Raw genomic sequence first — 12,680 nt, forward strand, 5'->3', positions numbered from 1 at the left:
GACTGCCTTAAATTTTAGTCCTTGATCTAGCTATTGCCTATCCTGTTTCACCCAGCAATTGTACATAAAAAAATGTTCTTCCTGTTCTGAACAGAAGGCAGAAACCATGCTCCACATGGAAATCCTTTCACTGTAACTACAATGGACAGTATATCACTAATTCAAATTATAAAATTCTTTTTTGGTAAAACCCTTTAACTAAAGAATTTAGAAAGTTTAATCAAGAGGAAATCAAGGTCATTGCCCTAGGAAGAAACAGACTGGGATGAAGGTGACCTCAGTCTGAATAGCTTGTCTTGGAAACATTTATCTACCAGGCTGAAGATGCAGCTGGTCTAGAATTAATATCCCCTCCCAAGGAGAAATCACTGCAAACACAATTAAAAGATTAAGACAGCATGCAATTAATGACAGCATACATTCAGCTCTGGCCAATGCTCAAAAGGAGCCAGCTGAGGACAAAATTTTGCATTACACATATCTTGTAACCTTTAAGTCATTTTAGGTTCAGTCCCCAGGTTATGTTTTCAACAATTTAAATGGGGACTGGAGACTTGTAAGTCTAGCCACTTAGAAAGATTTACACAGCAAAAATATTGCCACAAGTAGACTAGTGCCCTCAAACAGCAGGTCATTCTTCAGTGACAGGGTCCTGAAGTGAGTGTGCCAGAAGAGAAAAAGGCAACTTTGGAAAAAATAAAAGCTGGGGTGGGGATGTCTTATACAAGCTATGTGTTAAGCTGAGTAAGCATTTTTATCCTTCAGTTCATTTATTTAATCACTTAACAGCCAGATGGAAAAATCCACCCTCCTTTCCTCCCTGTCTCATCCCCACACCCCACTCCTCCCTACCTCTATCCTCATAGGAGCAGATCTCCTTCCCCACTTAAGTACCAACATACCCTGATGCATCAAGTCTAAATGGAACCAATTTTACCCTTTCCCACTGAAGCTAGGCAAGGCAGTCCAGGTGGAGGAAAGTGATCCAAACCCAGGTACAGAGTCAGAAACAGCCAGGACTCCCATTGTTAGGAGAGCTACATGATGACCAAGATACACATCTGCTACATATGTGGAGGGGTTCTATGTCCAGCCCATGAATACTATTTAGTTGGTGGTTCAGCCTCTGAGAGGTCCATGGCCATGTTAGCTTCTCAAGAATAACATCTGGTATACTACTTTCAAGGGTTTTGTAGGAGACGATTAATATTTACTATTGGTTTATCTACCGGTAATGCTTGCATTTAATCTTAAACAGCTGTATAACCAAATCACCACACAGAGACTTAGCTTTTAGTTAACCTAGAACACAATGCTGGGCAATATTTACTCCCTCCTAAACCTCCAAGCCCTCAGTTTCCTAATATTTAGATTTCCCACATTAAACTTGCTTTTTGTGAAATCTTAGGTCTGGTTCATGTTCCATGTCCTCCAAGATCTCTCCTCCAGCTCTGCTCTCCTCACTCTCCTCTCACCCCTTCTCCTCCCACTCATTCCTGCTTTCTGGCTCCTCCCCTCTTTCCTGTCCTCTGCCTCCTCCCTGCTCAACACTGTGTCTAGTTGCTTTATATTGTCCTGTTTACACAAGAGTTGAGACAGGATGCCTAAAATGAGTATCACAATGCAATATCCGGATTGAAACCAGAGAGTTGGGGGTGGGGTGCAGAAGAAATCAGTATTTGAATGAACAAGGGTAAGGTGTATACATTAAAAAAAATATATCAACACAGGGGAAATGGAAGGAAATGGTTAACTTCTATAATGTCAGCAGAAAATATCATATGTAGGAACAAACTCATGAGGAGTCTAATGAAACAAAGCTGCATTAAGAGGAACACAGGGTCTCTCAAGAACATTATTAACTAAGCCTACAGTGGCCTTGGAAGTGACAACCACAGCCCCAAGTGGTGGAAAGAGCTAGTATCTTATGATCTGAAGCAATGCCCCCCCCCAAAGGCCTGGGACTCAGACCATTACAGGCTCTCCCAAACATGTTCCTCGCTTTTGAGAAGGAACTCCATTTTATTCTAAATACATGGATAACTTAGTGAAAGCTCCCAAGGCCTAGGCCCCTGTCTGTTACTGGCTATGCCAAGAATGTTAATGGGTTTGAGAAAGAACTATGCCATTCCTCTTACATGAAGGCCTCATGGAATGCCTTCATTGATCATGTCAGCCATGAACACAAAGACATTTTTTGTTTGTTTGTTTGTTTTTTCTGTTGTTGTTGTTTTCCTTTTCAAAGTGTTGTCAACCAGTATAGACTTGCCCCTGTGGAAAAAACTATTCTTTTCCCAAAAACAAATCTGGACCTTTAGGTAAATGAATTTTAATTCAGAACATGACTGTTCTAGCAAGAGATCAAATCCAAAGACTTTCTAGGTCTATACAGTCTGGTTGGAATACAAACACAACTTTAATCACAGGAGAGAGAGATAAGCTGATCCTTGTGGACTAGGCAAGCCAGGTATAGCGCAAGCTTCAGGAAAGAAAAGCTTAGGTCTGGGTGTGATGGTATAAACCTTTAATCCTAACCCTCAGGAAACTGAGGCATGCAGATGTTTGAGTTCTAGCCATTTCTGCTCAGGCTGTTCAGCTGAGTGAGTCAGTGAGTTGAGAGGCAATGCAGTCAAGTTGAGTTTGCAGAATTCAGAAAAAAAGTTTTACTGGGAGACTTTTACAGACACAAGTTGAAGAGAGAAACTAGGCACAGGTGAAGACAGACAGAGCCAGAGAATGAGAACCATCTAGAGGATTATAACATATTGCCAAAGTTAGTATGATGTCAAACAGAGCAATTCAGTCAGAAACTAAGAGAAGCCAGACTGGAGGGGAGTCTGAGCCAGAACAGCTGAGTTGAATAGCCTAGCAAGAGTTCTAAAAGAAATAGAAAGGGTGAGTTTATTCAGCACCAAGTCTCAGAGGATGAAAACATTCTAAGCCTAGATTTGATTGTATGGAGGCTAGAAGCTTGCAGGACTAGGCCTAGGTTAGCAGATGAAGGCACTAAGTTCCTGGAGGAAAACTACATCAGGGGAATACATGTTACTTTAACACCTTTATGTCACCACAGGCTATAATGTTGGTAGTGACCCTGAGACCGCCTTGAGCCACTCCGTAGAGGCCTGTTCTTTGATATGAGGATCGGCCCGGTAGCTGGTTGTAAATCACATTTATCTCTCTTTTTTGCTAGGGTTAGAGCCAAATTTCTGGACAAGCCCGGTCAGCATGTGTATGCTAGCATGCTAATCTCTAACAGGCCTGGTTAGCATACCTGTGGGGTGACTGAGAGGCAGTCCTCTCCCCTGGCTAAATTCTATTTAGTGTCACCTATACTTCCCAATCCTTTACATCATCAATTCTACTCTTCCTCATCACAGCTTAATATTGGAGTGCTACCCAACACACGAGATGCCATTTCCAACCCCCACAAAACTACCTCTGAATGGATCTCACACCCAAAGGTTAAATGCTAAGAGCAGAACTTGTAGAAGACACTAGAGAAACTGGAACACTGAAGACAAACTCAAGTATTCCGAGTTTGGTGTCCAGCCACGAGGATGATTCTGCACAAGAACCCCTGCTGCAAACGCTCTGCGCAGATGCTATCCCCTCAGTGAAGTGACTCAGATGCCACCACTGGTTCCAGCGAGAGCTCAGGACCACAAGGTTCCTCCCCAGGGGCCGCCGCTGACTAGCCAGTCCCGGAAGAGACCCCGCACACCAGCTCCCGCCGCTCAGCCGCCTTCTTCTCCCTGTACTCACCATGTTGCAACTTCATAGCTTGCCTCAGTTCCCTTACAGCACCCAAGCAGTGGCGGCAGCGATCAGAGCTCTTCACCTGGAACCCTGAGAACCTGCTCAGGAGCAGGAGCTGAACCCATACAAAGGCACAGGGAAGAACACGCCCCCTCTCTTGACTGGCAGGTCCGGTCAGAGGCTCTGATTGGCCAGAGATTTTTGTGTGACAGGAGGGCTCCCTTAGGGTTAGGGTGTCTCCCTTAGGGTTAGAGTGTGTGGAAGGGACTCATCCCGTTATTCCCTGACCCTGGCTTCCAGGCCAGGACCGTGCCTTCTTCAGGTCTAAGGAGATTCACATTTCAGCAGCACTAACGCCTGTCCTCCCAGCCTCGGGACCACCCAGCCCTCCCACACTTACCGCTCAGCCACTTGCTGCTCTCCTCTGTGGGAAGGGACTCTAGGCTCCCAAATTCAAGATCTCAGGGCCTGCCGGAGGCCCCACAGCACTCAGTAAGCAGTTCTCTTTCTTCCTCCCGGTGGATCAGGCTTCCTTAGCCCATTCCTCAACTGCAGTGGAGTTACCCATCTGTTCCACAAATGGAAGGTGCCCTTGAATATTAACAAGTAAAGAGCATTTTTTTAATTATTTATACATTTTATAATTAAAGAACAAAATACAAATTAAGGTGAATTCTTTATTAAATTACCATGGTGTTTAAATGCTTTAGCAGTAATATACATATATAATATAATATAATATAATATAATATAATATAATATAATATATAAAAGGTAGGAATCACATACACCAAGAAGCCCATTCTTGTGAGATGATTAATATGATTAATATGTCTAGAGAACATACTTAGTAGAATCAAACAATGCTGACAAAAATGATTGCAGGATTCTTAAGTTATGCTACATCATATTCATCTTTGGTGAAATGTCGAGTTTACAGTGATTTACAAGTACTACAGAGGAGTTTATTAGGATTTATAAATGACTCCCACAGGAGTCATATAGTCTTCTCAGAGAACAATATGGATTGTGTTTTGTAATAAATGCAAAATGCCCTCTTGGCAAAAAGTGTAAAAGCTGCTAACAAAATTTGGGTTGAGACTGAGTTCCTTATACATTTCATTTCTGAATATAAATGATTTTTTAACATTTTATTTTTTATAATATTCCAAGTTTATTTACTCTCTATCCCATCTATAGGCCCCTCCTTCAATCTCTCCCAATCTCACCCTTGCTTCCTCATTTCCATCCATGCCCCACTCCATCTTTTCTGAGACTTATTCTCCAACCAAGGACCATGCATGGAGATAACCTAGAACTCCTGCTCAGATGTAGCCCATGGCAGCTCAGTATCCATGTGGGAACTCTAGTAAGGGGAACAGGGACTGTTTCTGACATGAAATCAGTAGTTGGCTCTTTAATCACCTCCTCCTACGGGGGGGGGAGGGAGCAGCCTGACCAGGCCACAGAGTAATACAATGCAGCCAGTCCTGATGAGACCTGATAGGCTAGGGTCAGATGAAAGGGGAGGAGGACCTCCCCTATCAGAGAAATTTCAAGAAACAATATTTTTGTTTTGTGGCTTCATGCTGGGCTCAGATAACTGCACCTAAGTTTCACCTGGTACCTGTGAAAAACCGTGTGCCTGCAAGGACCAATGAGAGAGGTTGTGTGTGTGTGTGTGTGTGCACGTGCAGGTCTTGGGGAGGTTTTCCCTGCAGATAAAAATTATGCACAAAAAAAGCCGGACACTTTTCTTTATTTGGTGAGGGTGCTTTGATGGGGAACCATGAGAAACCAGAACTTAAGGGCTGAAGAGCTGAATGGCCTTATCTGATTTAAAAACTCACGGGTGGGTGCTGGAGAGATGGCTCAGTGGTGAAGAGCATTGGCTGCCCTTCCAGATGGTCTGGAGTTCAATTCCCAGCAGCCCACATGATTACCCACAACTGTCTACAATGGGATCTGGTGCTCTCTTGTTTCATACAGGCATATATTCAGACAGAGTGCTCATGTATAAATAAATAAATATTAAAAAAAAAACAACTCATGGGTTTCTCTTTAAGGTTTAAAGCTTAAAACATATGCTCTGTTTGGTGCAGATCCAAAGAATTTGAAGGGAGCCAGTATGCTGGTGAACCACTTAAAAGACAGGCCTATCCACAGCCAGGTCAGGGTCACCTTGGCTCCCAAAGTACAAACCTTCCAGAAGTTCTTATCAGGGGCTGTTCTGAAAACACAGTCCTCACTTAAACTGAACAAGATTATATTGAACTTTGGAGGGGAAGTCGAGGCCTTTAATCTGAAAAAAAAGTTCTCACCTCAATGTCTCCAAAAGGAAACAGTGCAAATTCTGGCTGTGGAGGAGGCCCTTAATGAGATGGTTTCCCTTGGAAATGGACATGTTTGGGGAAGGTGCAGGAACTGACTATATGGGAAGGATATGGGCCCTGCATACTAGTTTGATTTTTGCAGGAAGGATATTAAGTCACTAGGTGAACTCTTGGTTGTGCAAGGACTCGCTTGAATGGAAACAAAAATGTTTCCTAGTGGCCTTATTTAACAATGCATTCAGCCAGTAAAAATACACAAGAGCAAGTTCGGCAGCACATAGACATATCTGAGATGTCTCCCCAGTCCTTAAAAGACACATTGCTTTAAGTCCTTTTGGGATAATAGTGGTTTTGGTTGAATTGCCCCTGGAAGTTGGTCCTACTTCTATATGTGTCCAGTGTCTCTGTCTATTTTGGCTTTTGCATAACTAGAACCTGGGTGGCGGCCTCCTCCTTTTATTCAGGGTAACAAGCCTGATTGGAGTCAAATGGGTTCCCGACAGTTGGAGGCCACAGTGAGGAGACAGAATGGAAGTGCTGGGAATGTTGTGTGAATTTGTTTCCATCTTAATCCTGAGTGTGGGATTTCAGTTTGCACATAGTTCATCCACACCTATTAATGGTCTCTCAGGACATGGCTTTTTGACAGCTGATAACAGGCCTGCCTCGTGCACTGAGAGGGCCTCTGAGCACATCCTGGAGTAGAGAGAAGGTGGCTGTGTCTGCAGTTGATGGGGACTGATATGGAGACTCTCAAAGGACCCTTGATCAACAACAGCCCAGAGAAGTAAAGCGGTCTGTTTTACCTATTCCCCACAATGGGGAGGCTGAGGCTCAAACACCCCCAAATAAAGCAGAATTGTAAAAAAACAAAAACAAAACATAACAAGCACTTATAAGAAAATAGGAAAGAATTGCTACCCTCCCATGATTCAGAAGTCATGATGTGTTAATATTATAAAGCATTCAGTGAGCAGAAGCATAGTGATTTTTTCTTAATTGGGTTTACAAAATTTATTTTTAATATATTATATATATATTAATATAGATATGTGATATATTATATACTGTATAACATATATTTATATGTAATTGTATATATTATATATTTTTATATATTTATGGATTGTTATTTTATATAAATATATTAATATAGTTATAGAGATATATTTATATATATTATGTATACCATATATATTTATATATAATTATATATTATATATTTATTGATTGGTTTTTATATACATATATTTATATAGATATATTTTATATATTTATGGATTGTTTGTTCACACAGTACCCTAGTAGTGCAGTACACCAGACTTATGTTACTAAAAAACAAACCTTTAATCGTCAGATGAGAGTGCATATAGAGTTGACACAACCTTACACTCGTGTATGCACATCTTGAAAAGTTGGCAAAATCACAAGGCTCTGCTTTATACATTCCAAAGAACCACTGGATAATGTAATTCATGGTTATGGTTTCTCGTTGCTGGTGGGAAGACTACAGAGAGGAGTAGGTTGTTGGCCCATGACCTCATTCTAGTGAGCTCATCATCGAAGGGCAGGGACATGATTCATTGGGGTGCGGGTGGCAGGGAGGGAAAACAAGGGAAGAGAAATAATGGAACCCTTTGATGCCGCATCAGATCAGAATTGAAACCCAAGCCAGGGATGAATCCAAGGCTGCTTGTCTCATGGCCGAATCGTTTCTCTTGCCTCTGATGCAACTGCTCTGTAGTGAATCCTATCTAAAAAGAGGTTCAGTTGCTGCCCTTTCCAGCCTGTCCTTATATGATTCAACTGTGAAATTGTTGCAGAAGAAATAGAAGAGAAATAGTACTCACTAGGACCTCAGCAGTTATTTTCCTCAGTAGGAGGCACTGGGGAACAGAGAGAAAAGTGAGTGTGGATGTGAAGGTTGAGTTAAGGCCATGACAAGATAGAAGCTGGGTTTATTTCCTAAATTTTATATAGTAAAATACATACAATTTCAACTTCCCATAGCAGCTGTTTGTGTTTGTCTGTTTTGATTTGTTTTGGATGGTTGGATTTGGTTTGTTTGCTTGTTTTTGTTTTTCTAGGCTGTGCAGGACTCTGTAGACCAGGCTGGCCTTGAACTCACAGGCCAGGCTTCAGTCAGATCTTACTGAAGAAAGGAAAAAGAGGCTCTATGTCAACAGTCTTTCACTACAGTGGCAGTTTCCCGAACTTGGCTTATGGGAAAGAAATATGATTTCCATTGTCATATTGTAATGTTCTCTGTGTTCCTTTGTGTCAGTCATTCTTCAAATACAAGAATAGGAAACTGAGGGACTTAAACAGAACTCGAGAAAGACCCATGAAGGAGCCACAGCATCTCAGCTCATGTGGAGGTCAGGCAGTGGCTTCAAATTTTTTCTCAAGAAATTGGCATAGTGAATTCAGGTGGCACTAACCGCTCTGGTGACTGCAGGGAATTCAAAACTCCTCCAGAACTCCTCTCGTCCAAGGGTTTGGATGAATTCCTCTGTGAAGGTTCCTATGTGTGTCTGAGCTTGGAGAGCATCCCTGAAGAGGAGGAGAGGGTCTTCCTCCCCTCACCCTTAAATGTCTCTCATCATCTACCTGTGCAGGCCTGACCCAGGTGCATTTACCATTTATAAAACCATGAGGGTGTGCATTTGCGGCCTGTGGTCTCCTTAAATGTCATAATCACTATGACACTATTCTATCCTATTCTATTCTGATTACTGTAATCCTAGAGAAACTTCTTTTTCTCAGGGGTCCCGATCTGATCGTGAAATTGTTGTCATATGTAGCCAATATGGAGGAGGGGATGGGGTGGAGTGGGTAAGGTGTGTCTATGCAGGCTCAGAGTAAGATTTCTTTCCTCGATAAGAAACAGAGAATTCAGATAATCTCACAGATGGCTGGGAAAAGCAGTGGAAGTTGATTGCTTTGTTTTTAATGGCTGAGTATATGCTTTTGTGTAAATGTGCCACGGTTTCTTTATCCATTCTTCAGTTGTGGGACATCTAAGTGGTTTCCAGATTCTGACTATTACAAATAAAACTGCTATGAATGTAGTTGATTAGGTGTCCTTCTTATAGAGCTTCTTTGGGGAATATATCCATTAGTGGTATAGCTAGCTCTTTCCAAATTTCTGAGAAATCGATAGATTGATTTCCAAAGTGCTTGTAAAAGTTTCCACTCACACTAGCAAGGAAGGCTTGTTCCCCTTTGTCCTCATCCTCACCAGGATCTGCTACAACTTGAGATTTTTGATCTTAGCCTTTCAGACTGGGTATGAGATAGAATCTCAGAGTAATTTTGATTTGCATTTCTCTGATGATGATGGAAGGTGAGCATTTCTTTAAGTGCTTCTAAGCCATTCAAGATTTCACTGTTGAAAATTCTTTGTTTAGTTCTGTAAAATTATTTAATTGGGTCATTTTTTATTGTAGTTTGATTTCTTGAGTCCATTGTATAGTTTCGATATTTGTTGAAAATAGGATTGATGTGTTCTTTTCCTAATGTGTAGATTGACATTTATTTCCATTGATAGTGTTTACTCCTTATAGATCTGTTGGTGTTCTTTTCAGAAAGTTGTGTCCTGTGCCAATGAGTTCAAGGCTCTTTCCAGGTTTCTCTTCTAACAGATTTAGTATTTCTGCAGTTATATTGAGGTCTCTGATCCACTTGGATTTGAGATTTTTTTCAGGGAGAAAAATATATATCTATTTGCATTTTTCTACATGCAGAGATAGTTAGACCATCATGGTTTGTTGAAGAGGCTGTGTTTTTTCCATTGTACGGTTCTGGCTTCCTTGTCAAAAATCAATTGACCAAAGGTATGTGGGTTTATTTCTGCGTCTTTGATTCAATTCCATTGATCAACCAACCAGTCTATCTCTATGCCAGCACCATGCAGTATTATTACTATTGCTGTGTGTTGTAGCTTGAAGTCAGGGATGTAGATAACTCCAGAAGTTCTTTTGTTGTCTAGGACTGTTTAAGCTGTTCTGGGTTTTTTTATTCTTCCATATAAAGTTTAGAATTGTTCTTTCAAGATCTGAAAAGAACTGCATTAGTATTTTGATGTGATTGCATTGAATCTGTAGATTGCCTTTGGTTAGATGGCCATTTTCACTATGTTAATCCTATGGATCCAGGAAATTGGGAGATCCTTCCATTTTCTGACATCTTCATTTTCTTTCTTCAGACCATTGAAGTTCTTTTCATGCAGGTCTTTCACTTATTTGGTTAGAGTCACACCAAGATACATTATAACATTTGTGGATATTATGAATGGTGAAGTTTTCTTAATTTCTTTCTCAACACATATGTCCCTTATGTACAGGAGGGCTATGGATTTTTTTAAAACATTAATCTTGTATCCAGCTACTTTGCTGAAGCTGTTTATCAGCTATAGGAGTTCTCTTGTGGAATGTTTGGGGTCGCTTACATACACTGACACCTGGTCCGAAAATAGCAATATTTTGACTTCTTCCTTGCTGATTTGTATGCCCTTGATCTCCCTTCATTGTCTTATTGCTCTAGCTAGAACTTAAAGTACTATATTGAAGAGGTACAGAAAGAGTGGACATTCTTCTTCTGTCCCTGATTTTAATGAAATTGCTTTGAATTTTTCCACATTTATTCTGATGCTTGCAATTAGCTTGCAGTATATAGTCTTTATTATGTTTAAATGTAGATATTGTATCCTTAATCTCTCTAAGACTTTCATCATGATGGGATGTTGGATTTTATCAAGCACATTTTCTCCATCTAATGAGATGACAGTGATTTTTTTCTTTAAATTTTTTAATGTGGTGGATTACATTGAAGACATTTTGTATGTTGAACCATCCCTGCATCCCTGGGATAATGTATATGATGTGTCCTTGGATTCAGTTTGTATTTTATTGAGTTTTTTTACATGGAAGTTCATGCATGAAATTGGTCTGGAATTATCTTTCTTTGTTGGGTTTTTATGTAGTTTAGGTTTCAGCATGACTGTGGCCTCATAGAATGAATCTGGCAATGTTCCTTCTGTTTCTATTTTGTAGAACAATATGAAGAGTATCTGTATTAGTTCTTTTTTGAATGTCTGACAGAATTCTGCACTAAAACCATCTGGGTCTGGGCTTTTTTTTTGATGGGAGGTTTTTGATGATTCCTTCTATTTTCTTAGTGGTTATTGGACCGTTTAAACTTTTTCCTGATCTTGATTTATCTTCGGTAGGTGAAATCTATCCAGAAAAATCCTTTGTTTACTTTAGAGTTTTTAATTTTGTAAAATACAGGCTTTTGAGTTAAGTCCTAATGATTGTTTTTATTTCCTCATTGTCTGTAGTTATGTTCCCCTTTTTGTTTCTGATGTTTACCTGGATACTCTCCCTCTGTCTTTTAGTTAGTTTGGCTAAGGGTTTGTTTATCTTGTTGATATTTTCAAAGAATCAGCTTTTGGTTTTATTGATTCTTTGTATCAGTCTCTTTGCTTCCAATGTATTGATTCCAGCCTCAAGACTGAATATTTCCTGTCAACTGCTACATGTTGGTGTGTTTGCTTCCTTCTCTTAGAGAGCTTTCAAGTATGCTGCTAAATTACTAATTTGGGATCTCTCCAATTTCTTTATGAAGGCACTTCATTTATCAAAAGGCTATGAACTTTTCTCTTAGGACTACTTTCATTTTGTCTCATAAGCTTGGGTATGTTTTGCCTTCATTTTTATTGAAAACTAAAATGTCTTTTATTTCTTCCTTTGTTTCTTCCATGATCATGTGGTGTTTCTCTTGTTGAAGTCTAGATTTAATCCATGGATGTCTAATAAGATTCATGGAGGTATTTCAGTCTTCTTATATCTTCTGAGGCTTGCTTTGTGACTGATTTTATGGTCAAATTTGGAGGTTTCCCGAGCCACTGAGAAATGTTCTGTATATATCTGTTAGGCCCATTTGATTCAAGATGTCTGTAAGTTTATTTATTTCCCCACTTACTTTCTGTCTTGATCTGTCCTTTGGAGAAAGTCTGTGCTGAAGTCTCTGACTATTAATGTGTGAGATCCAATGTGTGATTTAAGCTTTGGTAATATTTCTTTTATGAATGACACTACCCTTACATTTGCATCATAGATGTTCATTATTGAATGGTTGTAGTGGTGGATTTTTCCTTTAGTGAGGATAAAGTGTTCTTCCCCATCTCTTTTGATTAATTTTGATTGAAAACTTATTTTGAGACATGAAAATGGCTACTTCATCTTGTATTTTTTTTGGGTCAATTTGCTTTCAAAACCTTTTCCAGCCCTATACTCTGAGGTAAGGGCTATCCTTATGCATCATTATTTTTTAGTGTAATCACCCACACCTCAGAACACTCTCTTGATAGTATCCCTAATGACCTATCTATCAAGGCACACACTCAGAAGAATTCTCTACAAGACAATAAACAGCCAACATCCTTTCCTAAGATCCAGAGAGAGAAACAGAAGTGAAGAAATTAAACATCATAAACCTAAAATAGACAAGTGAAGATAGCAACAACTAGAATCACAATTATCCCAAACCCAGATAACTAGACACCAGAGTGAAATCAAAATCATT

Source organism: Meriones unguiculatus (genome assembly GCF_030254825.1).
Source record: "Meriones unguiculatus strain TT.TT164.6M chromosome 13 unlocalized genomic scaffold, Bangor_MerUng_6.1 Chr13_unordered_Scaffold_33, whole genome shotgun sequence".
Lineage (NCBI taxonomy): Eukaryota > Metazoa > Chordata > Mammalia > Rodentia > Muridae > Meriones > Meriones unguiculatus.